This window comes from Eptesicus fuscus, chromosome 12 (genome assembly GCF_027574615.1).
Source record: "Eptesicus fuscus isolate TK198812 chromosome 12, DD_ASM_mEF_20220401, whole genome shotgun sequence".
Taxonomy (NCBI): Eukaryota; Metazoa; Chordata; class Mammalia; order Chiroptera; family Vespertilionidae; genus Eptesicus; species Eptesicus fuscus.
Window position 1 is genome coordinate 12,073,118 of NC_072484.1, and position 23,868 is coordinate 12,096,985.

The 23,868-nt window shown below is 42.1% G+C and overlaps 1 protein-coding gene across 1 annotated transcript in view; it reads right to left on the bottom strand.

Moving 5' to 3' along the window:
• The window catches only part of SYNDIG1 (synapse differentiation inducing 1), a 62,704-nt gene that overhangs the window by 338 nt on the left and 38,498 nt on the right, over window positions 1–23,868 (bottom strand). The window lies entirely within an intron of this gene.

Consider the following 23,868-nt stretch of genomic DNA (forward strand, 5'->3'; position numbering starts at 1 on the left):
CTCTCTAACTGGCAAGAAAGGGATGGGGGACTGATGCTTGTGACGGCTTCTCCACTGCAAGGCACTCAAAGTGAAAAAAAAAAAAGAAAAAAGAAAAGGGCCTCCAGCAAACACCCATGGTCAGCAGTAGCCCAGCTGAGCACCATACATGTGGGGCCCGGGGTCTCGGCAGCAGTCCGCCAGGGATGAATAGCTACCACTCCTCCAGCGCCCTGCTTTCTACCCAGTAATGCCATTTCCTTTCATCTGAATAACACTAAATTTTCTAAAATATGTTCACACTTACTTTATTTAATCTTTACAGCATAGGAGGAGTGTGGGGAAGGGTATTATGGTTCTCATTTCCCAGAAAAGATACTGTGGCATGAGATTATTAAATTGACCGCAGGATACCTGACACTCTACTCCTCAGCTGGTGGCCCTGGAGTCATGCTTCCCTTACCGTCTCCCTTCCTTGCACAGCTAGACTTGTTACAACTCATCCTTCAATACAGTGGTTTGAAGTAAGAGCAATATCTAGACATCTGGTTGCTCAGTTACATAACCCGGCGTTAGTTTAATTAGGTTCATTTCTTATGATCATGAGGTGTCAGGAACGTGGTTTTGGATGTTGAATCAGAGTTGGTATTTTTTGGTAGACCCACGTATTCCCTCTCACTTCCTTCCTTTCTGAAGGAAGGTTTCTGGCCGGGTCTCATTTCCATGTGTCACCAGTGGTATTTCTGCATTGCGTAGGCAGGTATAGGAGTCAGGATATTTTTTACTCAAATTGAAAACACCAAAGCCTTTGCAATGGACCACAAGGGGGGAAACTCCCAAGAGGACTCACAAAATGAATTTCCGTTCTCTGTGGTCCAGACCCCATCTGATGAGGTCTGCATCCCTGTGTCAGGTTGAGAAGGGACTTGTGTCTGCTTCATGGCAGCTCTCTCTTTCCCTTAATTTCTGGATCGCGAAGGCCAGTTTTTACGTCCTCCTCCCTAAATTTTTTGGCTTGGAAGTGAGGTTGGGATCTAACCACCAACGACTTCTAATGAAGCAGGGCTAAGGAAATGCAAAATGGGAAGTCTCCTAGGGCAGTAGTAATTAAGTCTTAATTAGCTGAGTTTCATTTTCTAGCAGTGCTCCTACCCTCCAAGGTCCTAGAACATAATTCACTGTCACTGCCCGTCTTCAGCTCAGCAACCATCTTCTATTAGAATGTCATTTGCTGCTATCTCTGCCAGTAGCCCTATCCTTGTCCCCATCCGCCCACGGCTCTGCTGCCAGAGCAGTACATACAGAGAGGAAGGCAAGGTGGACACTGCATTCCTTACCCTTGGACTCAGGCCCCTGCAGGGAATTCCTGTGTCTCAGAGGACTATCCCATGAGAGTTCACACATTTTAGTAGTTCTTCCCCCTTTTCTGTTTCATTGATCTCCATGCCTCTTCTTATGCCAGTGCCAGGCTGTTTTGATTACAATGCCCTTGTAGAATAATTTGATATCGGGTAGTGTGATATCTCCAACTTTGCTCTTTTTCAAGATTGTTGTGGCTATTCGAAATCTTTTTTGGTTCCATATACACTTTTGGGATATTTGTTCTAGATCTGTGAAATATGCCATTGACATTTTAATAGGAATTGTGTTGAATCTATAGATTGCCCTGTGTAGTGTGGATATTTTAATGATGTTAATTCTTCCTATCCATGAACACGGTATATGCTTCCACTTATTTGTATCTTCCTCAATTTTTTTCTTCAATGTCCTGTAATTTCCTGAGTACAGGTTTTTTTTGTTTGTTTTGTTTTTTTGTTTTTACCTCAGTTAAATTTATTCCTAGGTACTTTATATTTTTTGTTGCAATAGTAAGTGGGATTGTTTTCTTAGATCTTCTTTCTGATAGTTCATTATTGGTGTATAAAAATACAATTGATTTCTGATTATTCATTTTATATCCTCCTACTTTGCCAAATTCATTTATTAGATCTACCCCCACTTACCTGGTTGTAAAGATACTTAGAAAACCCAATTTTTAAATTCAAGAGCAAAAGTGAAACATTAGTGGTAAGCTCATGAAAACAACAGACTTCCTTGAGTAATGTATTATTTAAACCGAGGAAATGAAAATCGTATAAACAGGGCACGAAACAAGCACACGTGTTCTCTGTCTAAAATCTCTACCACCAGAACCATGATGCATTTTCCATCAGTATTTGCTGAAGAGGTAAGACTTCTCTACCCGCTATCTGTTCCTGCTCAGCTTGCCTCACTCCACAGTGGCAGATATCAAGGTTGGCAATCTAGGAGGAGGAGGGGAGAGGAGAGACCATACCCCTCCTTCCCAGTGTGCAGGAATGCCATTGGCAACTACATTTTAAAAGAACAGCGCTATATAGCAACCCCCAGGATGGCTCAAATGGAAAAGTGACCCAGTACAAAATGTCAGCAACAATATGGAAAAACTAAAATTGTCATCCACTCCTGGTGAGAGTGTACATTTGTATCACTACTTGGGGAAACTTCAGTACTTCTTATAGTTGAACATATAGCTACATTATACAACCATTCCCTTCCTGGTAAATACTCTACAGAAATTATTCCCATGTTCACCAAAAGACATCGACAAGGATGTTCACAGCAATATTAATCATTGTAGCCCCCAGATGGAAAATCAGGCAAATGTCCAACAACAGTAAAAAGTATAAATAATAATGGTACCCCAACATGGTAATGAAATAAATCTCAGAAACATAATGTTGACCAGAAGAAGTCTAACACATGATGCCATTCATATAAAGTACAAAGTAATAGGCCAAAGTAATCTATGCTATTTGTTGACGAAGAAGTCAGGTTAGTGGATAGCTATGGGGAAGGTCAATAATTGGAAGAAAGCACAGCTTAAAAATATAATTTTGCACCCCAAGATAATTTTAGAAATGATTCTAGCAAAAATTAAATGAACAGATAAGAAGCATCAATAAAGAACAGATAAACTCATTTTATGAAACTACTAGAGGCCCAGTGCACGAATTCGTGCACTGGTGGGCAGGTCCCCTCAGCCTAGCCTGCACCCTCTCCAATCCAGGACCCCTCGGGGGATGGGGATGTCTGACTGTCGGTTTAGGCCTGGGGATTGGGCCTAAACCAGCAGTCGGACATTTCTCTCACAATCTGGGACCGCTGGCTCCTAACTGCTCGCTTGCCTGCCTTATTGCCCCTAACTGCCCCTCCCCCACCAGCCTGATCACCCCTAACCGCCTCTGCCTTCTGGCCTGGTCGCCCCTAACTGCTCCTCCCCCCCTGCTGGCCTGGTTGCCCCCAACTGACCCCCCCACCAGTCTGGTGGCCCCCAACTGCCCCCCTGCCAGCCTGGTTGCCCTTAACTGCACCCCCTGCTGGCCTGATTGCCCCCAACAGCCCCCCACACCAGCCTCACTGCCCCCCTCTTCTGGCCTGGTCTTCCCTCACTGCCCCCCGCCCCCCTGCTGGCCTGGTCACCCCACGCAGCCTGCTGTTTGGTCCTTTGGTCGTCCCTCACTAACCCCCCTGCTGGCCTGGTTGCCCCATGCACCTGCTGTGCAGTTGTCCATCTGGTTGTTATGGTTGTTAGGGCCCCTGGCTTTTTATATATATGGATAGAAGAAAAGGAATGAGATGCTAATTTCCCTATAAACAGATGTAAATGAGATTCATCAAGGTGTGCCCCAGACTTTCTTCTCCAGGCTGCTCTGTCGAGGCCCTTGTATTTGCAGTGGCGTTTTCATTACTCATCATCATTTGAATCCCGGACTCATCTATATCTTCATAGGAGCGTGGCCTGCCCCTTGCTGAGGGATAGGCCCCTGGGGGCTCTTGAGGTTTTCATCCCAGAACACAGCACCCGTGCACTCATACTTGCCTCTCTCCCTGCATACTGAGCCCTTCACCCAGCAGGGGCGGCATGTTTCCTGTGCCTGAACGGGCTCAGTGCATGTTCACTCAATGAATAAACCACAGAGGACTACCCAGTGGCAATTGGCCTTTTCTCTCACCATTCTGAGCACAACATGCTTTAGTCAGAAACACTGCCACTCCAAATAGGAACCCCTTGGATGCATCTTCACGGCTGATAATCACTGGTCTTCTACAGAATCTACAAGCTGATAAAGATGATAGAATCAGGCGCATCTAGAAAGAAAATATTTACAGGCCTCAGCATCCATGGCGCCATGCTATGGATGCTGAGGCCTGTTCAGCTCTGCTGAGTGCCTGGAAGGACTTGGCAATCTAAGTGTGGGCATGAGGCAATGCTCTGCACAACAGGAGGAGGGGTACTTGCTGCTTCTCAGGGAGGAGGTGAGAAAGGCCAAGACGACCGAGGCTGGAGAGAGCCTGCCAGGTGAGTGCTGTGGAGGAGCTCTCTGTGATTGGTGGAGATGTTTCATGTCTGTGCTGGCCAGCGTGGTGGCCACTAGCCACCTGTGGTTATTAAACACAAGTGCTATAGGCTCATGAGAAAACATGGCAGAAGACTCCACAGGGAAGAGACGTGAGGGAGAAGGACCCCAGTGCTGGAGTGAACCAAAAAAGAAGGCAAAATGCCTAAAACTGAGGTTCAAGGAGTCTACCAGGCTGTGCACTGCATGTGGGGCACCCCCCAGGCACCTGGGAAATGGGCTCACACACGCCTGCCTTGTGTGGATCATGTGTGAGCTTATTTTACTGCCCACCCAATTTGGTTCAGTGTCTGGTTGAGACAGCGAAAGAGCTGTAAGAGGAAGGAAACAGGTGACCCATGACAAGGGAAAGCCCCTTGAATTTGCAGATAACTTGGGGAGGCCTTTGAACTTCCGCATGGCCTGGCATGAGCTTACCTGTATTTGGGGTGCACACAGGGCTCATTTACATTTGGAATTGGGAGACGCACTGACCCCGGCCTTCGGGGACCCTGCGGCAAGGACTTCTAAACAGAACTCCCTCCCCTCGTATGTGACCATCTCCCCTTCTTAAGCCAGCCCAGAGCTGCTCTGCGGGGCCTGGGCTCGGTCTCTCTCAGATGGACCAGGAACCTTGGGCTAACGTTTCTCTTAGCTCTGGATTCAGTTTCCTATAGGCTTTGGCCAAAGTCTTCATTTATGTGTGAGTTTGGAAAACACCCACTATTTTTTAAAATATATATTTTATTGATTTTTTACAAAGAGGAAGGGAGAGGGATAGAGAGTTAGAAACATCGACGAGAGAGAAACATCGATCAGCTGCCTCCTGCACACCCCCTACTGGGGATGTGCCCGCAATCAAGGTACATGCCCTTGACTTGAATCGAACCTGGGACTCTTCAGTTCGCAGGCTGACACTATATCCACTGAGCCAAACTGGTTAGGGCAACACCCACTATTTAAAAAATTTTTTTAATGGATTTCAGAGAAGAAGGGAGAGGGAGAGATAGAAACATCAATGATGAGAAGAATCATTGATTGGCTGGCTCCTGCACTCCCCCTACTGGGGATCGAGCTCCCAACCTGGGCATGTGCCATTGACCGGAATCAAACCTGGGACTCTTCGGTCTGCAGGCCAACGCTCTATCCACTAAGCCAAACTGGCTAGGGCAGAAAACACCTGCTATTGATTGAGGTTTTGGAAAAATGATTTTCCCCTGAGATATGTCCCTGCTGTTTTGTTTTCCTTGCACACTTATTTTTGGGGTAAGGTTGGATGTTCCCAGGTTCCAATAAATCCAGAGATATATTCATTCTGCTCCTGTTGAGGACCGGGTCCAGGCACAGCCGGGAGGGCCTTAACAGAAAAGCCCGTGCTACACCCCAGCCTCCGAGATGTGTGATGGGCTCCCCAAGATACTCACTGCCCCTGCAACCATCTCTTCAGAAATGTATAGCACACCTGGGGCATGGTGGCTCATTTCCCTCCAGTACCAGTCTCTGGCTGGCTGGTTTACATTTCTCTGCATTCTCACAAAGTTTGTTTCTAGTATTTATTACTGCCTAACATTCGCTATGCATTCACCAGGCACTCGGAGCTGTACTTGAAAAATAGGCAGACTCGGTGTAATATTCTGTGTAACAAGATAATGTAGACATACTACACCTCGAGGATGAAAAAACCTCTCAGACGCAGGTGGTTTCACACACAAGCCTCAACACACATGTTTCTTTCCTTACATGAGTTTAATTGCAGGTGTATTTTCATGCACCCCCCACCCCCACAGATCTTTTGAAGCAACTCTTCTATTTTAAGCCATTAAAAATACACTGAGTGGCCAGATTATTATGATCCTATATAATAAAAGGCTAATATGCAAATTGTCCCCTCAACCAGGAGTTCGACCAGCAGGCAGGCTGGCCAACCGCCCATGTCCCCTCCTCATGGCCAGGCTGGCAGGACCCCACCCATGCACGAATTCACTGAGTGGCCAGATTATTATGCATTCAGAGATCATAATAATCTGGCCACTCAGTGTATATCTGTTGTTAGTTAGGTCTGAAGGGCAGAAAGGATATCAGTTACAAAACAAATGTACCAACTGTATCTGGGTAACTGGTTCACCTGGGTTTGCGTTCCGGCCTCCACAGAGCCTCCCGGCTTGTCCTTGGTTTGGATCGCTGCACTCAGAGGGAGGGACTTCCCACAGAGATGTCTGCAGTTCCTTTCCTCAAGGTCACCCCTTCTGTGGATCTTATTTTACAGGGACCACAGCATCATAAACATAACAACATAAATATAAATGGAACAACAGTTACTGTGCCCGGCCCATGCAGGACACCTGAGCTGCTATTATCTCTCCATCTCCACGTGAGATCAGAGAAATCTCAAAGCCTCTAAGCCACTCAGCTCACGAGTGGCCTTCCCAACGGGCCTGAAGCAGTTTCACGCTCTTGCACTCTCTCACATGCTAAGCTCTGGTCCCAACCAGAGAGAAGCCCGCCTTGGTTTCCACACACTCAGGTTTTCTCTGCTGTGAGAGGGGGGCTGGGAGGCTGGGACTCCTCCAGCAACGGCCCAGGAAACCTAAGCCATGCAAGCAAAATGGGAACCCCTGGAGGAGGATGAAGGGGCGCCTTCCACTCAGCCCTGCCCCCTGGTGCCCTCTCACTGCCACCTCCCCCCATTTAGGCTGGTGGTTAAGACTCAGCCTGCCATCCACATCCTCAAATACCCTCTCTCGACGCTCCTACCCAGTGCTGCCCCATTGCACTCCCGTTCTCTTCTGGGTGTTACTGGCGCTCAGGGAGTAACAATGATAATAAGAATTTCTACTATTAAATCTGAATTATAGACAAAATCAGAAGGACTAAAAGTTGCTATTTCCATTTCTTAAATATGAACAGCTGTAACTGACCAGAAATTTGTATACTGGCTTTCCCTGTGTCCTTCATATTTTTTAAAACATTTGTTTGCATAAACATACACACATACTAAGTATAAGACTCATAGAGAAAGTGCACAATTTATAAATTAATAAATACACAGCTTGGTGTATTACAATGTGCACACAGCCATGTAACCATCATTTGGAACAAGAACAGAACAGTATGGCCACTTGAAAGCCTTCCACTGCCCCTTGGCTGTCACTCTTCCCCAGCAATAAACACTGTCCTGATTTAGCCCAGATCAGTGATTTTGTGCTATAGCAGGCACACAGGTGTGCTGCAAGATTCTTTAGAATTTGCAATACCTGACTATTTAGTCAAGGGCACTGACTTCTTTTCCCTTAGATTGTCAAATTAAAAAATGACAACAGCTAACAAAACAATAGCCGTCCGGTGTAAATGAATCAAAATTATACCTATTTTTTGGTCAGATAGGCAAAAATATATTTTTTGGCGGGCCACAGAATTTTAATAATTAGTTTATGTGTGCCATGAGGTAAAAAAGGTTAAAAATAGCTGGCCTAGATTGTGTGGCCTGCTTTGGAATTTCCTATAACAGATCCTATAGTATAAAAACTGGCTTCCACCCTAGCTGGTTTGGCTCAATGGATAGAGCGTCGGCCTGCAGACTGAAGGGTCGCAGGTTCGATTCCGGCCAAGGGCACATGCCTGGGTTGCGGACTTGATCCCCAGTAGGGGGCGTGCAGGAGGTAGCCAATCAATGATTCTCTCTCATCATTGATGTTTCTATCTCTTTCTCCCTCTTCCTTACTCTCTAAAATCAATAAAAAATATATATAAATAAAAAAATAAAAACTGGCTTCCTTCATTCTGTGAGATTCATCCCTGTTGCAGTAATTACATCATTTATTCTCTAGTGTCCTGCTGCATAAATATACTATGATTTATTTGTCCACTCTCCTGTGCAAAGGCATCTGGGTAGTTTCCAGTTTTGGGCTATTATGAATAGGGCTGCTATGAACATAAACATTCTAGCACATTTTTATGATCATCTATATTTATTTCTGTTGGGTATACAGCTAAGAATAGAACTACTAGTAATAGGGTATGTATATATTCAGTTCATAAAGTAGTTTTTATAATCATAGTAACCGATGAATGCAGGGTTTATAAAATACATGGTACAAATGGTTTCTAAACTAAACCATCAACAGCGGTGTCATAAATACTTCTGTACCTCTGAGGCCTTTTCCAAAAGACATGTGATGAACTTTTTAGTGGATCTGTCTGTTATTTATTCAATTCTTAAAAGGTTATACATTTTATTTCTTAAATTATCAACTTATCAACTATTTATCACTGACCACCTATTGTGGTCCTTTCTTACAGAACTTCCTGCCCCTGCTCCCACCTCCCATTTGTCACCTGTTCCCTTCCCCCACCTCCTAATGCATTTAGTTAACTCTTTATCTGACCAAGCCAAGCACACTGGTGTTGCTTCTTCTCTTCTAGCATTGATTACTATAGTTTCTCATATGTTATGGAATTATTCATTTTCTTTACCATACTCACCAATAGCCTTTCCATATATTTTTTTCATTATATGATCAAACGTGTCAGATAACCTATCCATTTCTTTTCTTATTTTCCTGGAGACCACACTCCCAGAATCTGCTATCCTTCTGCTTCAATTTAATAGGATTGCTCTTTGATGCCATCCCTTTAATTGTATTTTGAGGTTTCCTTTTGCTTTTCCTCTAAGTTAAATTTTTTTTTTCCTCAGGTCTTTTCTGAGGAAGACTCATCCCTGCAGTACATGCTATTGAAAACCCCTGAGAACTATTAGTGTGTGGATGATACGTAAGACTTTGCATATATATAAATGACTGTATATTACCACTGCCGCCGCCACCACCACCACCACCCCCACCACCACACTTGATTGATGGTTTGGCTAGGTATAAAATTCCACATTGGATATCATTTTCCCTCAGATTTCTGAAGACATTTGTTCATACTTTTCCCTACTTACCTAAAGGTCTAGAATCCTCCTTATACCCCACTCACTATTGAAACTTGCTTCTTCTCTCTAGAAGCTTTTAGGAATCCCCCATTTATGTCCCGGATTCTGAAATGTTAATTTGAAAGGCCTTGATATTAAATATCTGAATTAATCCTTTAATTGTCTCATTTTTTTTTTGTACTACTGTCCATCTCTGGCCTTTTGTTAATATTTTATGGGAGATCTCCTCAACTGTTGAAAGGTATTTTTCTACTTCCTGCATTGTCTCTTTATTTGTCTCTCCTCTTACCCTCACCCATAAATTCAGTTCTCATTTTTTCAGGTTAGAGGCGTTCTCAAATGTCAGGCAATCACTGGTGGCTACTTGACATTTAAGAGCACCAAAGGCCAACTAGATGCTCTGTGTGCTACTGAGATGTTCTCTATACCTACATTTCCTAAAGGTGCTATTTTTGTTTCTTGTTGGTCCATGTCCATTCTCTTTTTCTTTCATGGCTTTATGATTTTTATTTTATTATAACATTTTAAACATAATCCTATATCATAAAAGGCTAATATGCAAATTGACCGAACAGTGGAATGAACTGTCAGTATGACGCACACTCACCACCAGTGGGCAGATGCTCAATGCAGGAGCTGCCCCTTGTGGTCAGTGTGCTCCCGCAGGGGGAGTGCCACTCAGCCAGAAGCCGGGCTCACAGCTGGCGAGCGCAGTGGCGGTGGTGGGTTCATGTGTATTCATTTTTGATCCTTTGCCACTTGTGTGGTAGTGTTGCCTACTCACTACTTTAAGAAATTTTGATGGACTCTTGATGGGGAAAGTTTATAAACCAACCAACTCATAATCTCTTGCTTCCTCATATTTTTGATTAAGAGAGACATTTGTGACATTTTTGTGTGATATTTTCCTATAGAACTAGTTCAGCCTATTGCCATGTCCCTAAGATAATATTTGGGACATGGCCCTGGTGGGCATCAATGCTTACAGTTGACTTCTTTGCAGGAACGCAAGGCAGGTAAATTCAAGAATGCTGGCCTTATGAGTAAACATATATGAACAAATAAAAAGAAGATACATCAACAAGAAAACATTAATGAAAAATAAAAGCATGAAGAGAAAGACAAGAAATTTCTTGGTACTCTGGCAAGCTTACATAGCTCACTGGCCTTGGTGGCAAGATGTGAGTTTTAAGAAGTACGAGATGTCTTGCAGTTTCAAGGAACACAGATTTGTTTTCATGTTATAAAACAGTCAATTTAAATATTTACCACAAAACAATAACAGCTGACAGCAGCACCTTAAGGGATTCTAATCCCAGCTATGTAGGTTAACATTTTGAATTCTGGGACTCAATGCTTAAAGTGAACACTAGGACCGTTTCCTTACCTGGAGAATTTGTACAACATACAGAGTTGAATCTTCTACAATTCAAGTAAAAGAAAAACAAGTATGGAAATGGTGCTGCCCCAAGCCATTTGTATTATTTGATTCCATGATGCTGTCCCTAGACATAATGAAGCAGTGACAATGCCACATAGCACTGATGGTACCCAAATGTCAGATTGGAGACACACAGTTGGACATGGTTTTTGTGGACTGAGAATGGATAGTCAAATGTGGCCAGGACACAGCACAGATTGGAAGAACTGTTTATTTCTAGCACAGCTGGCAAACTTGCAGCTTTCTGTTTATGAACCTGTTGTTTCCTGGAAGGTAGGCATAGCATTCTGCTTGTTTGCATGCTACTTCCTAGTTGGTTTACTTTCGGTGAGGCCCCTTTCAGAACAGCCTTAAGAACTGGTCAAGCTGCTATGTGATAGATGAGAAAATGGAGGCTGGGAAAGACTCAAGGATGCAGTCAGCAAAGGTTTGAAAGTGGAACTCGTGTTTCTTAATCATACCCAGCACTTTTTCTGTTCCGCATGCTACCTGTTCCATGGAATATGCCAAAGGTTAGTATATACCACAGGGAGGAATGACTACCTACTTTTGAATTACAGTTGTGTTTGCATTTTCTTTTCTAATTGTTTCCTGTTTCAAAAAAAGTATTTACCTTTGCTATCATTACTGGTGCTTATCTACAAAAGGCACTATGTCCTATGTTCTGGCAAACGATACGCTGGCTGACATGGGAGATGCCTCCTGGGGAGAAAAAAAAGCCGTGAAGCCCAAAGGGAATGCACTTTAGGAGAGAGGTCTGGGGTCCATGTCTGGGTTTCTAACACTTTTGAGGGGAGAGAGGCCTTCGTGTTTGGCCAGGGGAGATCCCATACACAAATCCCATAGCTTCAAAGAGTGTCCCTTTATGAAAGGGGTTAGAAACTTCTTCCTGCAGCTTGAGAAACACCTTGAGAAACGAGAGGGTAAGTTTTTTGTCTGTCCTGGATCCTGAATGCACACTCAAAACCTAAGGGCCAGGCTAAAAATAGGTGCCGGCCCTGAATTTATATATAGGCACAGTGCAGAAGCCCTGCTAACAAATTAAAATATACATGGATTCAGGACTTAAGCCATGGAAAGTACAAAGATGTTCTCTAAGGACAATGACAGTTTTGCAAGCTAGAGCTCATGAGTTTCCATTGGGGGAAATTTAATCTTAGCTCTAGATAAAACCACTATAGAAAATTTTAAATTACATGTGGTGTGTGTGTGTGTGTGTGTGTGTGTGCAGAATACAATACATAAGAGGGTGGTTGGCAGATATATCTCCCAAAACAGAACTATTACTTCCAGAATTAAATGACTCCAAAAACAATTCATTTTTAATCTCTATTACAACTCAAAAAGATTAAAGTAATTAAAAGAATTTAAGTGATTAAGAAGGAACAGAAATCCACAGTGAAAGAACAAGAGACTATATTTTAAAAAATGCAAAGTTGGAAAATCCACAGCTAGAATTTTTATAATTGTCAAAGATTAAAGCAGTGAAACAAAAGGAATTTTGTTTTGGGGCCTTTAGGCAAAACCCAAAGTCCTGAGAGAAGACTAGAAAAGCAGGTCATGAGGAAGACCGGCAATGATGATGGTGGTGGTTGAGGGGGACAGTGGCCAGCAGGAAGGATGACAAGGTTGGCCTTGAGCACTGGATTTGAGTTTATTTTTGAGATATCCAAATAACGATATCAAGCTATATATATGCATCTGGGCTGGAGTTATAAGACCAGAACTTCACTATATATGGGTGGTAATCAATGCTATGGGTATCAATGATATAGAGCACTTGATATAAAAATAGAGTACTTGATATAAAAATAAGTATAGAGTACTTGATATAAAAAGTATAGAGTACTTGATATAAAAATAAAAACAATTTAAGGGTCAAATAGCAGACTGACTAGATGCAGCTGAAGAGAGAATCTATCTGCTGGAAGATGTTTAGAAGGGAATCAGCTAGGAATGCACAGAAAGATAGAGATGAAAAATAGGTGACTTAGCACATAAAAGAGTCCAATATACTACCAATAGGAATTATAGAGGAGAGAATGGGGAACTAATGAGGTCACAGCAATAGTCAGAGGTGGGAATTGTCCAAACCTCTGACAGATATGCATCATCAGCTTGCAGGTGTTCACTGAATTCTGAGCAGAACAAATAAAACTGAATACACATAAAGACACACCATGGTGGAACTGAAGAGAATGGATTGAAAGAATCAACAAAAGGCTTATTCTAGACCATTCACATTCCCACTTTACTGTTTTACCCTTAAGCATATCATTGATACCCATAGCATTGATTATCACCCATATATAGTGAACTTCTGGTCTTATAACTCCAGCCCAGATGCATATATATAGCTTGATATCTTTATTTGGATATCTCAAAAATAAACTCAAATCCAGTGCCCAAGGCCATGACAAGGTTGGCCTTGTCCTGCTGGCCACTGTCCCCCTCAACCACCACCACCATCATTGCCGGTCTTCCTCATGACCTGCTTTTCCAGTCTTCTCTCAGGACACTGGGTTTTGCCTAAAAGCCCCAAAACAAAATTCCTTTTGTTTCACTGCTTTAATCTTTGACGATGCCAGCTTCTATTCCCTATCCTTCACTCTAGCTAATTTGAAAGAGGAATGGAGTACATTTTTAAAACATGCACCACATGCTCTCCCTTCTCTCTTCTTAAAACAGCCCCCAGTAGCTTCTCATCCTTAAAGGGCTCCCAAGACCTGCATGGTCTGGTCCTTTCTGCCTCTCTGTCTTGTTCTCTTCTGTCCAGCCTTTCTGGCGCCCTACCTTTAGCCTTCTTTGCCCTTATCTGCCTTCACAACAGGACATCTTATGATTGAACGCAAGCCCTTAGTCACCAGGGAAATTTTGCCTAACTTCCATTTTGGTCACACTCCTCTGAAACATGCTTTCATGCAACCGTGACCCTTCATTTATGCCATTTACGACATTAATGTTCAGTTCACCCCCAAAAAATGTTCAGCTCCCCACTAGACTATAAGCTCCAAGACAACAGAGGTCATCTTCTTGTCAACTTTTTTATCTTCAACATTTAACACAGCACCTTGCACATTAATGGCATTAAAAATATTCCTTTAATGCCTGTACCTTTTCTTTTTATTTTTTTATAAATATATTTTTATTGATTTTAGAGAGGAAGAGAGAGATAGAAACATCAATGATGAGAAGAATCATTGATTGGCTGCCTCCTGCATGCCTCCCACTGGGGATCGAGCCTACAACCTGGGCATGTGCCCTTGACCGGAATCGAACCTGGTACCCTTCAGTCCGCAGGATGATGCTGAATCAGTGCCTTTTCCAACATGAACTCAAACACCATGCTGACTTGTGAAGACAGCAATGATGCATCTTACACACATAGGCCTCTGCCAGCTGTTAACATCACAATGTTTATTGTTGAAAGTGAGTGGCTCAAGCGACTTGGCCTCTGTGTGGCTGTGCTCAGCTTGCACACTCATTTATGACATTTATCTCTCTCCCTCTTATGACAGCTTGCTTAGCAGAGAGCTGCATGTGTATGCCCTAAAATCATTTTGCATCTGCTGCCAGCAAGAAGCCCATGCTGGTCCTCATTTTGGGCTCACTCCTGACCATCTGGCCTCTTCCTGAGGAACCTCACTGCCTTCGGGTTGGCTGCAGAGTCTGCCAGCTGGGGGTGTGCACTTTCCAATTATACTCCCTCGGGATTCAGTCATTTGTTTTTATTTTCCTGCTGTAAGAATTCCTGACCTGAAGAGACCCCAAATGTGTGATGGTGACATAGTGAGAAAGAGAAAGTTGGGCCTCAGAACTTATTGTTGAATCAAGTGGAATGAAGGTGAGGTAACATAATAATTGCTAGTAAAACTAAGGAAGCTTCAAACCAAAATACAATAAAATATCTAGGATTTGAATGATCAAAAGGACAAAGAAATTCATTGCTGGATTGAAAGGAGGCATTAGCCAGGGTGGCTGTATCCACTATCAGAAGGCAATTACGAGGAATCTTACGAATGACTGGGTTTTCTTGACTTTGGATTCCAAATTTTGAACTCAGAGCCAAACCCCTACATAAAGCTCTTAAAAGAAATGACAACGAACCATTAAACTGGACTGCAGAATGCCTTAAGGCGTCCCATGCCATTTAGGAGACACTTTTAACAGCTCCAGCATTTGGTCTCTGGGACATTAGAAAGCCATTTGATCTTTTTGTGCACAATATCACAGTTTGAGTCTTGGAACGCTAACTCAAAATTTAGAAGCCAGAAGACCAGTACCTTACTCTTCTAACTAGTTAAACAACTGCAATTCAAGGATGGCCAGTTTGCCTCTGGGCTGTGGCCTCAAACTGTGACCTTTTACAGGAGGCTGAAAAATGTATCCTGAGACAGCCTACCATTGTGCACACTCCACATTGTGTGTTACCTGTACTTGAACAAAAGGATGCTGGGTAAATACCAGGTCATATTACTTGACAACTGGACTGTTAAATTAAAGGTGGTATCTACTCTACCCCCAGTATGACAGGAGAACATGTTCAAGGCTGTATACAAATAATTGAAGAAGTCTTTTCTAGCAGACCTGACCTGACCTTTCAGTCTTTAGAAACTCCAGACATGGAGATGTTTATTGATGGAAGAGCTTCATGGCCTGGTGGTTAAGGTCCAGATATTTGGGAAATCCCCAGTTCTCTTCCTGTTGTTGCTTTCTACTTTAATTCCTGTGTGGTATAAGATGTATTTTGTATTTTTTTTCTATTCTTTTCTGATTTAGGGATTATGTTGTGGCTCAGAATATGGTCTGTCTTGGTGAATGCTCCATGTGTACTTCAGAAGAATAAGTATTCTGCTGTTATTTGTTGGCATGTTCTTTTAATGTCATATCAGTCAAGTTGATTAATAGAGCAATATATCAAGTAAAGATATCTCTATCTTCATTGATTGTCTGTCTACTTGATCTATACTGACAGAGTGTTGATGTCGCCAACTATATATCTACTTCTCCTTTCATTTCTATTAGTTTTCCCTCTTATTTTGACTCTCTGTAGTTAGGTGCATACACATTTAGGATTATTTCTTTTTGGAAATTGACCCTTTATTATTATGCAATGAGCCTCTTTATTCATGATAACTATCCTTCTTCCAACGTAGGCTTTTCTGACATTAATATAGATACTACAGCTTTGGGTTGGCATAGTATATCTTTCTTCATATCCTAACTTTTAATCTATCTGGGTATTTATATATAGGTTTCTTTAACTGTTTACAGTATATAATTTATATTTAGATAGCATATAATTGGGTCTCTTTTTTAAACAAGTCTGACAACCTCTGTGTTTTTTTTTTTAATTGAGTATTTAGACCACTAAATATAAATTATTATTAAAATAATTGAATTAATATTTACCTACTTTATATATTTGTTGTATTTTTCCTTTTTCTTTTTAGCTTTCTCTGGTTTTAATTGGGCAATTTATATGATTCCATTTTTATCCCCTCTATTAACTTATTATGTACTAGAGGCCCGGCACACGAAATTCGCACTTGGGGAGAGGTCCCTCAGCCCAGCCTGCCCCCTCTCACAGACTGGGAGCCCTCAGGGGATGTCCTATTGATGGCTTAGGCCTGCTCCTCTGTGGGAGGTGACTGGGCTGATCAGGGGAAGGTGCCAGCCCCATCACCCCACTGCTGCTGCCACTGCTGGCCGCCGCAGCCACCAATGTGTTTTCATCAACAAGGACTCCAGTCCCTTCACCACAAAAAAATGACAACTTTCTTTAGGCATTTTTCAAGATGTGTCTTTCATAGGATATGACATTTCTTTCTTAGGATAATGTTTCCATTGATTTTTAGTGAGCTTGGAAGAGAGAGGGAAAGACAGAGAGAAACATCAATGTGAGAGGGACACTTTGATTGGTTGTCTCCTGCATGAGCCCTGACCTGGGCCCCGGCATGCCCTTGACCAGAATCAAACCCGGACCCTGTGGTTGGCAGGCCGAGGCTCTATCCACTAAGCCAAACCGGCTAGGGCAGGATATGACATTTCTTAGCCCCTCCAGCAGCAGACCTTAGTTTTTTCCTCCAGGAGTGTGGTGGAAAAACCCTAGATCACCTTCCTGGATTCTTATTACCCAAGTTACCAAGAACACTGCAAGTGGCGGCTTATAGGGAGCTTAGCCAATGAGCGGTCAGAAAAGGTGTTTCCTCTGCAGCTGACATGCAGAGGCCCCCCCGCGTTGTGTTCGCTGGGGTGGGGGTATGCTCCGAGCCCTGCAGTGGCTGTCGGGAGCATGCCCCCAGTCTTGTGTTGTGTCCGCTGGGCTGGGGGCGTGCTCCGAGCCATGTGGCGGCGACCGGGAGCATGCCCCCAGCCCTACATTGTGTTGCTGGGCTGGGGGGCGTGCTGCCTGCCCAGATGCCCTCCCTCCCTCCGCTTCCCACCCTGGCCATTATGGGCACTGCCATCTTTGTAATGGAGTGATGGTTAATTTGCATATTACCCTTTTATTAGATTAGATACTTCTTTTTAAAAATATATATTTCAATGGAGGTCCCCGAATTTACAGTAGCATTTTTAACTAGCCTAAGACTACTTTCAATAACACCTAATGTCTCAGTTATAGTTCATACCTTATGACAGAATATTCCCAAATCCTGTTGTCCCTCTGATATTATTGTCACTTTTCATTTTTTAAAAATTTCTTTATTGATTAAGGCAGTGGTTCTCAAGTTTTCTAATGCTTTGACCCTTTAATACAGTTCCTCATGTTGTGGTGACCCCCAACCATAAAATTATTTTCGTTGCTACTTCATAACTGTAATTTTGCTACTGTTATGAATCGTAATGTAAATATCTGTGTTTTCCGATGGTCTTAGGCAACCCTGCTAGCAGTTCTCAACCTGTGGGCCTGCCTGCTGGTTGAACTTCTGGTCAAGGGGACAATTTGCATATTAGCCTTTTATTATATAGGATTATTAATAACAAACTATAATGTTCACTAACGACTGATTACTATAATCGTATTGCATTCATTTCCCTTACTCGCCTTACGTGCAGGTGCACCATTTCTCTCCACTAATACTAGCAGCAAATATTTTAGCAGCCAATTGCCACATCATTAGTCTTGGAATGACTTGTCTGGTGTGCGCAACAGGAAATATTTCACTTTCGGAGAACAAGAAAAATAGGTTTATTTGTGTTATGCTTCTTAATTGGTGCAGTTATTCAGTGTCTGGTAAGTTATGTTCAAGAAAAAATATTAATTCTTATTAAAATGTTCTATTATTTTATGTTAATGATTACCCATTTATTTCAGCCCTTTGTATTCACCATGTTTCTATTGAAATAAACCTATGTTTCTATGAAAATTGAAGCTTTTGTTTTTTTGCGGCCTACATAAACTTAAACCTTGTTTATTTGGCCCATGTTAGCCTTTGAGTTTGACATGCTTGCTTTAAGTAGACATTGACCTTTCAGATAAATTAAAAATAATAAACTAAAAGATTATGTTTCACTTTTATTTTTTTCCATTTTGGCTGATCTTCCTTTTTAAATGTAAATCCTATTTTCTAACCCATACAATTTTCCTGCGTCCTGAAGAACTTCTATAATAATTTTGTAGCTATCAGGTCTGCTGGCAATGAATTTTCAGTTATTTTTTTGAAATCATTATTAATCCTCAGCTTTTGAAGGGTATTCTCACTGGATGTACAATTTTAGGTTGGCAGGTTTTTATTTGTTTCAGCACTTTAAGATTGCATTCAGCTGCATTCTTAGCTGCATGGTTTCTCTGTAGGTAAGGTTTTTTGTTTTTTTTTTCCTTCATGGAGATCTTTCAGATTTTCTCCTTGTCTTTAATTTTTTACAGTTTAAATATGACACATCTAGATATTATTTTTGTTGTTTGTTTTTGTTTTTGTGTTTAATTCTGCTTGGAGATTTCTCTGCTTTTTGAACAGTGGTTTGGTCTGTCACTAAGATGGAAAAACTCTTGACCATTATTTTAAAAAATATATTTCTTCCTTTGGTATTCCAATTAGACATGTTACACCATTTCCTGTGGTTCCACCGTCCTCAGTTGTTGTAAGTTCTGCTCTGTTAGGGTTTTTTAAAATTCTTTTTTTCTTTTTATTTCAGTAATTTTTTTTTTACCTATCTTCAAGCTCACTGATTCTTTCCTTAGCTGTGTCAAGTCTATCAACAAAAACATTCTTCATTTCTATCACTGCATTTTGGTTTACAGTTTTAATTTCTCTGCTGACATTGCTCATTCGTATAAACATGTCTGATTTTTCTATTAGAGCCTTTAACCAATTGGTCATAGTTGTTTTAAATCCCCTGTCTAATAATTCCAACATCTAAATCATAATCAAGTTTGATTCTGATGATTGCTTTGTCTCTTAAAACTTTTCTTGATATTTGGCATGCCTTGCAATATTTGTTGAAAGGTATCTTGTATAGGGCAATGTATATTGAGGGAAATAGGCCTTTAGTGTGAAAATGTATGCTAGCTTTACCAGGGGTGGAGCTTATTTGATGTTTGTGATAGCTTTAGGTACCAAAAGCTTCAAGGTCCTCTAGGTCCTCATGTTTGTCTTCCCTCTTGACTTCCCTGTATACTTCTCCTTACACAAAGTATATGTCTTTCATCCCTCCCAGCTCAAACCCATGGTTATCATACTGGTGGCCTATTCACATGGTGGTAGGGTATGGGGAGGAGAATGTTCTCTGATCTAATTAAGTCTCACCCCTTGGAATACATAGTGGGCCTACGGTGCACTCCCCACAGAGGTATACATTTCACAATCCTTCTGTTCCTCCTACAGGGTAGGGTCCCCCCCCATCAAAAGTATGTCAGAGGCCACCCTGCATCAGATATGAATACCAGCAGACACATTCAAAAGGGGGCTTGGGATAAAGAGCTATTTAAAACCATGAACAAGCACTGTGGCAATTTAGAAATGCAGGATTTCAGCAAATATGAGATGACATCTTTTGTAAATGGCCACTTAACAAGACGGTGTGCTAAATTGGTGCTAACCATGTGCTAAGCTAAGCTCAAACCTTGGAAGTGCAATGCACTTACGATGCAGTCATTTATTTACTTAAATGGCAAAAGTAAAGATGATAAGCTTTTTCCAGCACTTTGCTTTTAGATTGACAAATGAAAAACATGTTGGAGATTTTTTTTTAAAATGCTCTAAGATAGCTCTCTTTTGCTCAGAAAGTTTCTATTTCTTTCCTGTACATACACATAGTGTGTTAGGCTGTAGATATTTGAAGGAATATATTAAATTAACTTGTTTTTAAGTTATTTAAAAAATTTAATGTGATCATTTACCCTTACCAAGATAATGCTGTCTGCTCTGCTGACTGAAGATTTACAAGGTTCTCAGCCCTTCTATCTTCCTTAGGCAATGTGTTTTCAACACTGTTGTGCATGCCAATGTGTATTTGATCAGTATAACAGCTTTTAACTAAAAATACTCTTTACTTTTACTGTAATAATGCCATGACCTAATAACGGAGAAGGCATTTTAGGTCTCAATAGAAGAGTTGTTAATTTCATATAATCTTTCTAAATATAGTATTTAGGAAAGAAAATTGTTCTGGATTACAAATTTTCCTATAAACCTAGTAATATAAATACAGGATGGGACAAAAATAGGTTTACAGTTGTTCATATAGAAAATAATACAATAGTTAATAATATAAGAAAAAATTCTGTTTCACATACTTACTGCTGTAAACCTGCTTTTGCCTACCCCTGTATATTGAGTGCATAATTTTCTTTCCTCCCTAGAAATGCTGCTGTGACAGATTATATTTTCCCCAAATGGCTGCTGCCATATTTCCCATTCCTTGTTCTAGAGCCTTGACTTCAATGTCCCTTCCCATGAGTCTGGATGGACCTGTACCAAGGCCTTGACCAGTAAAGTCTGGCGGTAGTGATGCTGCATGACTTTGGAGGCTAAGTCATAACAAGGTCTCATGATCTCCCTTGATATCTTGGGACCCTCACTCTGGGAACCCACTGCCATGCTGTGAGGAGGCTCAGATTAGCCCTCTCGGAGAGACTACATGGGAAGGTCATGTAATGGGTACTCCTGTGGGGGAGTCTGGTTCAAGTCCCAGCCAACATTCAGCATCAGTTATAAGACATGTCTGTGGAGGCACTATTAGGCCTTTCCCCACTAGCTGTCAAGTCAGCCCAACCTTGAATCTTCCCATTTAGGACAAACCATCCTAATGATACCCATGGATTCCCAACCCACAGAAACAGCGAACACAGTGAAAATGTCTTATGGCACTAAGTATAAAGTGGTTTATTTTTTAGAAATAAGTGGAATCAGCATCCTAAATAAAATGTAAAGCTTTTTTCCAGAAAACTGGAAGCAGGTGTCACATGTAAAACACTTTCACTGTAAAACCAAGAAGTACACAGATTGTGGGAGTTTGCAGGAAATTCTACAAGCCTCTTAAAGGCAGAGGAATCCAGCTACTTCTGTAGAAGTCTTAGAGCATTTCTCCTTGGAAGCCAGGGTTTTGTACCTCTTATTAGTTGGTACACTCTTGTGTCCACGTTATAACGTCAGGAACTCAGCTACCTCATATGCAGAATTTGACGAAGTGCCTTGGTTCATGCTACTCTCAACTGGAAAATGATGAACTGAGTTTAGACCAAAAAGTTAGGCTGGGACACGCTGCATTGGGTCAGGAATACAGCATGTTCTGGTCACTAGGAAAGGACCTCCCTTTTATCACTGGAGCTCTGTAGTCTGATAAGCTAATGGAAATACTATAGACAGTGAGGGCTATACTATTATATAGTGACAATACTACATTTATCTGGCATATAAGCATTAAAAATAAGTGTGATGTATGGGTAAGGTTCTTAAATTATGTGTGTGCACATGCAGGCATGTACATGTGCAAATGTGCAGTCCTGTTCATGCCACATACATTTTAGCCCCCATGAGAATCATCTCTGAACAGGAAAACATAAAGGGCAGGTGGAGAAGGGACTTGGAGAGGTGTCATGGGCCCACACACTTCCTCTCTGCTCTTGCTTTTCATTGTGTGGCTACCCCTTTCGGAAGCCTCAATATTCTTGCCACCCTCTTTTCCATTTAAGAAACAAGTATAATCTCTAGAAGTAAAGTGCCCCTTTGGCTGGGGAATTAGTAACAATAGACCAAACTTTGCTCTTTCCTACTCCCACCTCTTCTGGGTAACTACTTTTGTTGTGTTCCACCTTTGGGTCAGGTAGAAATAGTCTGGCCTGTCTTGTTTCTCCTCAATACTGAGGGATAAAAGGAGGTGTGATTAATACTTGCTGCCTCCAGTCGCCTAATGACAGTGACATTTAAAGAACAGACTTCACTGTGACAAGTGACAGCTGAGCTCGGGATGGCCTGGGTGTGCCTGCTTTTTGGAGGAGGCACAGCACAGTCTGCTGCCCTGCAGGGAGCTTAGCTGGACACGCTGCCCTACCCCAGTCCAGGCCTTTCCTACCCACCTGGTTAAGGATCTGTAAGGCCCAATAATGGTCAAGTCTGGCTAAGGGTTCTAATAAGTCAAACTTCTAGGCTTAACACTTACTTTCTTCCTTCCCAGCATTCAAACAAAGTGTTATGTTGTACACTTTAAACATATACAATTTTATTTATCAATTATATCTCAATAAAGCTTGAGGGGAAAATGATAAACCCAAGGACATAGTCTTCCTCTAGACCCTTTTAGTAGTTCTGAATTATAGAAAACCTCAAATAAAAGCCCCCCTCCCCCCACCTGGGTTTTGAACTGTACCTCCCAACTACACCTCAAGGTCTAAATCTTCTCATATAAGAGTCTGAGATTTGCTGAGGCCCAAATGGAGAAAATGGGTGCATCTCTTTCCCTCCATATCATCTCATGATTTTCTTCATTGCTGCTATTGCTTCGGTTGAGGAAATACTAATTCTGGAAGATGCCCTGGTCACTGGCTATCGAGGACTGATATCTGAATTTCAAAGAAGCAACAAAGGGAAAGCAAAGTGGAGGGGAAGGACCGAGAAGGGGAAAAAACAGACTCCTCTAGAAAGAAGAAAGGTCACTATGGCTATTTTCAATGGGTGAACTATTCCATTAGCTCTATTATGTGGAGAGCATTAGCGTTGTGCACACGGGAAGGGACATTTTAATGTAGAACATCTTTTTCCAGCTTCAAAAGACAAGACTGAAATATAAAGGCAATAAAATGGCTGTTGGGATGATGTCTTTTCTCCCTGGGGGCTTTACAGGTTGGCAGAGTGACAGGAACATAATTTCCCAGGTCAGAGATGACCGTGGCAAGAGAAGAAGAGACAGGCTGAGCCCTCACAGTCAGCAAGGCCAGGTGCTCTGACTGGCATAGATGCTGCAGGACCCCCCGCACCCCTCCTCAGCCAGCAGAGGAGCGAGATAGCCATGGGTTAGTCCAGAGGGTTAGCTCATTTCCCTCATGTAAGTGGCCCATTCTCATTGCATTTTCCTAGTACCAGTTTCTAAGCTCTGATGGACTATATTACCCTGATCGCTGCAACATCTTAAATGAGGAATTAGGGTCAGAAGACCTGGCTGAACCACCAACTAGAGATTTCAGGTGGGTGTGTGGCACCGTTTTTCAACCAATGGAAGGTTTTGGAAAAAGAGTTCGTGCATGCCAGGCCCATTTAATCTTGGATTAAGTTTTAGTCTTTACACCACCAATCAACAAACTGATGGACATGCATTTATTATAACCCTTTACTAGGCCACAGATCGCACAGGTACTAAACACTCTACTAATGCATATTAAGACTATAGAATGATGCACAGCCCTGTGACTGTCACTGTGCTCTCCTTAGTAATCAGCACTGTGAGTAGCCCTCATGCCGTATGGGAGGCAGCACACTATCCATCCAAGCCATCCCTGAAGCCTTATAAGCCCATCCTCTCCTGCCTTCAGATGCTAAGAATGCAGACTCACATCTTACTTACATCTTTGTCATTAGTGGGTCACAGTTCAAACTAGAAAGTCCCCTGAAGTCTTTCACTGTAGCTGGAGAAGAGCTGACTGGGGGGTAAGGGGC